Source organism: Rhinopithecus bieti, unplaced genomic scaffold (assembly GCF_001698545.2).
Source record: "Rhinopithecus bieti isolate Rb0 unplaced genomic scaffold, ASM169854v2 scaffold_51827, whole genome shotgun sequence".
Lineage (NCBI taxonomy): Eukaryota > Metazoa > Chordata > Mammalia > Primates > Cercopithecidae > Rhinopithecus > Rhinopithecus bieti.
This window is the reverse complement of record NW_016820189.1, coordinates 118,107-123,378: the sequence shown is the minus strand read 5'-3', so window position 1 is coordinate 123,378 and position 5,272 is coordinate 118,107. Positions and strand designations below refer to the sequence as shown.

Below are 5,272 nucleotides of genomic sequence, written 5' to 3'. Positions count from 1 at the left end.
AACAAGTAGGATTCCTTTATCAGAAAGGAGATTGTAGGTTCTACAGTCACAGAACAAATATACGATGCCTGCTCCGCTGATCGTACGGTGACTGATAAAGTTCAAATACTTGATGGAAAGGAGCAAAAGAGAGGATATTCATACACACGCACACAGACACGCACACGTGCACACACAGGCATAGACTGTGGGGAGAGGGGAAGAGAGAAAGGGAGAGAGACGGGGAGGAGGGGAGAGAGGGAAAGAGGGGGAGAAGGCGAGGAAAAGGGTGGGAGGGAGAGGGAGAGAGACAAAACAACTCTTCAAATTTGAGAGAGATGGAAAGGGTTCCAGCTGATGACAGCTACGGGTGTTACTGTATTTTACTTCTGCACCTAGTTGGTGAGCTAGGAGCTAGGGGCAGAGTAAGAGTTGCTATTCCCTTCATTTTGTTTTTCTCTTTTTAGCTTGTAGCCTATCTGGGCAGAAAATAATCTGTTACCAGCCTGGCCCAACCAGCAAGCAGAACCCTGGGATGGGCAGGGAGCCTTTGGTCCCTTGTGAGTTGTGGGAGGTTACCCTGAAATTCGAGAGGTGACATGACTTGCCAGGATCCCAGAGCAAGTGCAGTGGGAACACCCCCTGGAATCTTACAGGTCAGACTCTCAGCCCCCCTGCTTCTGTCCACACATGCACAGGAGATTTTCAAACCACACTCCCTGCGAGGGAGGAGGGAGGCGCCAGACAGCTGTGACTCTCGCGCCCATCTTTAATCGGAGCAGCTCCGCTCAGACTTTTAAAAAAAAGTTAGTTCATGTCTTTTATTAACTCATACACCATTACTTGTCTTCTGGTTTGTTGAAGCAATCATCAGACAACAATTTGCCACAGTAGTTTCGCTCCAAGTGGCTGGCCATAAACACTCCAGTGCCACAATCATCTGAAGGGCATTTCCAAAGATGGTAACTAATTTGGCCATTCTCATCCATTTTCTAGCATTTCAAGTCAGCCAGTTAACCTTCTTTCTCTCATGCTTATTCTTCCTGGGAGTGGTGTAAGATTTCTTCCTTTTCTCAGCACCACCACGAAGTCTTACCACAAGATGAAGAGTAGACTCTTTTTGAAAGTTGTAATCAGCCGGGCGCGGTGGCTCACTCCTGTAATTCCAGCACTTTGGGAGGTTGAGGCGGGTGGATCACGAGGTCAGGAGTTCGAGACCAGCCTGGCCAAGATGGTGAAACCCAGTGTCTACTAAAAATAAAAAAAAAAAAATTAGCCAGGTGCGCTAACGCCCGTAATCTCAGCACTTTGGGAGGCCAAGATAGGGGATTGCTTGAGCTCAGGAATTCAAGACGAGCCTGGGTAACATGGTAAAACCCTGTCTCTACTAAAAATACAAAAATCAGCCAGGCATGGTGGTGTGTGCCTGTAGTCCCAGTTACTCGGGAAGCTGAGATGGGAGGATCACTTGAGCCTAGAAGGTGGAGGTTTCAGTGAACCAAGATTGTGCCACTGCATTCCAGCCTGGATGACACAGCAAGACTCTCTCTGAAGGAAGGAAGGAAGGAAGGAAGGAAGGAAGGAAGGAAGGAATTAAGGAGTCAAAGTATATCCATCTTCTTCTTCCAGTTGCTTTCCAGCAAAGATCTGCCTTTGCTGATTAAGAGGAATTCCTTTCTTATTCTGGGTCTTGGCCTTTATATTTTCTGTCATATCCAAGGATTCAGCCTTGAGGATGATGGTCTTCCCCATAAAGATTTTTATTAAAAAAATCTGTATTTCGGTGGCAGTTCCACTGCAGATGGCAGATTGAAAAGCCAGAATTTTTTTCTGCATTCAGGATCTTGTAGTAGGTTGACAGAAAAAAAGAGGTTTGAAAATACAACAAAAGTAGGGTACGTTAGAAAGGGTAGTCCACACTGAAAGACTAGGAAAACCTAGTAACTAAGAACACAGATTCTAGAACTGGACTCCATGGGTTCAAATCCCAGCTATGCCTCATACGATTTGCATTTCTTTATCTGTAAAATGGATAGAATGAAGCAGTTGTACCTCCTAGGATTGAGAGTGTTACATGAGTGGATATACGTGACACACTTAGAAAATGCACTCAGTAACTGCCTTGTTAGCTTTTAACTCGGGGATGGGAAACCCAGGTTCGATTAAGCAACTGTTGCTAATTACTAATCAAGGGAGAAGTCAAATTCCTTTCAATAACTAGTTCTATCACTCCATTCACTTCATTCTTTAATATTGATGCTTGGTCAAATTAGTAAAGACATTTTATTTGTTTCGCACCTTTGGTTGGAACGAAGAAAAAATCACTCTGGATAGCGCAAGAAACAAGTTAAGTGGGATAGGGAACTGCTTATATAATAGTCATTATTATAATATAATATAATTATATACACATAATATATGCTTATATAATAGTAATTATAATATAATATAAAATATAAGCATATAATATATGCTTATATAATAGTGATTATTATAAGCATACTAAAGGGCAAAAAGAGGAGACAGAAATCTCAGAACCAGATGAGAATGGGTTCTTGAATGCAGGATCCGGGGCGGTGTGGCTCCTGCAGGTGGAGCAGCCACGTCCCCTTCCGTCTTCAGAAGCAGGAGCTGGTGGCTTCGTGCTGGAACAGCCCATTGTCCACTCATTCTCATGCCCCTGTTTTGGGACAATGGGGTGACCACTTTGTTTTAATTGCTTACGTAATTGTTTGCCTTTCCCTATGAAATGCAGTCTCAGCGTGGGCAGCACCCAGCCAGGCTCACTACTGCTTGTTGGCAGAGCACCTAGCACATGGCAGTCACCCCACAAATGGTAGCTGGCTAGATGGTGTATAAGGTAGGACATGGGGAGGCTTCCTCGCTCCCCCTACTGCTGCTTCTCTTCTGTACCCTTCTGCCCATCTCCTGCCCGCAGCCTCTCTGGCTCTTCCGCCACACTCCCGCACTGCTAGTCATGGTCAGATTCCCAAGAGAGAGAACATTGCACCAAACTAGCTCCTCTTGCTGCTCTCCTTAGTCGCTGATTCGTTCTTCCATCCGCCTGCCTACGTGTCCACTCATCTATTCATCTTTCGTTGCTACTGAGTATCTGTTTTCCTTTGACTTCTCTAGTTCCTCCCATGGGACTTCGGTGGGATGGACCCCACCCCAGATCTAGCCATTGCATTGGCCACTGGGATGGCTTCAGAGAAAGTCGTGTGCCCCAATTTAGGCTAATGAGAGAACAGCTGGTTCTTATCTGGACCATGTGGTGTAAGAACAAGGTCTTGTCTGCCTAGGTGTTCTGGGCCAACCCAAGGAGCCACACAAGATAGGATGGAGTGGGAGACAGGTACAGAGAGAGAGGGAAAGGTTGATTAGGTAGTGGATGACATGGTTTGAGTTACTGGATCAAGTCTCATTTGAAGCTAGAACTATTTCTGAACATCCAAGATTTTTTAGCTATTACATTCCTTTAGTCAGTTTAAATTGGGTGCTTTAATTGGGTTGCTTGCAACGTAAAGGATCCTACCTGACACGCCATCTAGTCAGCTATCATTTGTGGGGTGACTGCCATGTGCTAGGTACTCTGCCAACAAGCAGTAGTAAGCCTGGCTGGGTGCTGCCCAAGCTGAGGCTACATCTCATAGGGAAAGGCAGACAATTACATAAGCAATTAAAACAAAGTGGTCACCCCATTGTCCCATAGCTGAGTGGATGGTTGGATTGGCTCCATTTTTTTTTTTTCCTTTTTTCTTTTTTTTGAAGCGGAGTCTCGCTCTGTCGCCCAGGCTGGAGTGCAGTGGCGCAATCTTGGCTCACTGCAAGCTCCGCCTCCTGGGTTCACACCATTCTCCTGCCTCAGCCTCCCGAGTAACTGGGACTACAGGCACCCGCCACCACGCCTGGCTAATTTTTTTGTAATTTTAGTAGAGACGGGGTTTCACCGTGTTAGCCAGGATGGTTTCGATCTCCTGACCTCGTGATCCGCCTGCCTCGGCCACCCAAAGTGCTGGGATTACAGGCGTGAGCCACCGCGCCCCGCTGGTTCCATTTTTTAAAGCCAGTCTTTACATATCTTTATGTGTGCCCATGCATAGGAAAATGTTAGAGATGTGATCTGTAGGCTTATTTTACACTTTGCTTTGTTTTTGCAGTGAACCTTAATTACTCTAAAATCAAGAGGGGAAATGCTATTAGAATCAAAATGATAAGTATGGTAAGCATTGTGCTGGAAGAGGTACCAGATGCTGTTAGGAGCACTTAGCAGGGACTGGCTTTAGGCAGCTGCATAACTGCAGGGAGCAGTAGAGAAGATTCAGTGAGGCTCCCTTGTGCATAGAGACATTCCTGTGTAGGCCCACTCTTAACAAGGTCCTGGAGGTATCAGCTGGTCAGAGAAGCCAGGCACAGGAGCCTGGAGTCCCTGGCTCCTTCTCCAGACTGACTGGGGCGTTGGCTCCCTGATCTGGCCAGGAGCATTTCCCCAGCTCATTCCTCTGCCTTAAAGTGGAGAGCTGGTTACTGGAAACACAAAGCCCTTTCCTTTCAGGGCTCCAGAAGCTGAACATTAAGAAACCATTGCAAATACAGTAATTGCTCAGAATGAGCATTAATGTCCTATTAAAAAGAGGCAGCTGCTGTGGCTGGAATGTCTAATTCAGCAACCATTTCCTGAGAACCATGTTAATGTGATTTGAGCTAATTACCTCCTCCCCTCTGCCAAGGCTCAGTCCAGAAATGCTGAGGCCTCTGCCCTTCAGTCTTTGGAGAAGCACAAGAATCCCTCACTCCCTTTCCTGATGGGGGTGTTCCGGAGGTTCAGGCAGCAAGCAATCATCAATCAATCAGCGACTGGCCACTCTGTGCTTGACATTGGACTAGGTGCTGAGAAGGTGGGGACACTCATGAAATCTCATTCTGTGCGTTTGAGGCATTTGACATTTGTCTAAGAAGTCAGGACAACTGTGGCTAAGAATTGGAGAACATATAAGACAGCATGGACTCTTCATTAGTTCAGTCATTCTTGGTGGTAGAGGGCACACTGGTGGATAACACAACTCTGGTCCCACAGTCATAGGAGCTTATATTCTAATGAGACAGACGTTGACTAAACAATTGCACAGTGGTTGATTAACCACGAACATATTAACCAATTGCACAGTGGTTGATTAACCACATAACAGTAATATGCATGATGGATTATTACAGGATGTCATGGGAGAATAAAATGAGGAGTGGGGTGGAAACTGACCTAGCCTGGGTGGTGGTGGTGGCGGGGGTGGGGAGG

The 5,272-nt window shown here is 46.1% G+C and overlaps 1 pseudogene; it reads right to left on the bottom strand.

Annotated features, from left to right (window-relative positions):
- Positions 1–818: 818 nt before the first annotated feature.
- Positions 819–1,815, bottom strand: LOC108520311 (ubiquitin-40S ribosomal protein S27a pseudogene; annotated as a pseudogene).
- Between the last annotated feature and the right edge of the window lie 3,457 nt (positions 1,816–5,272).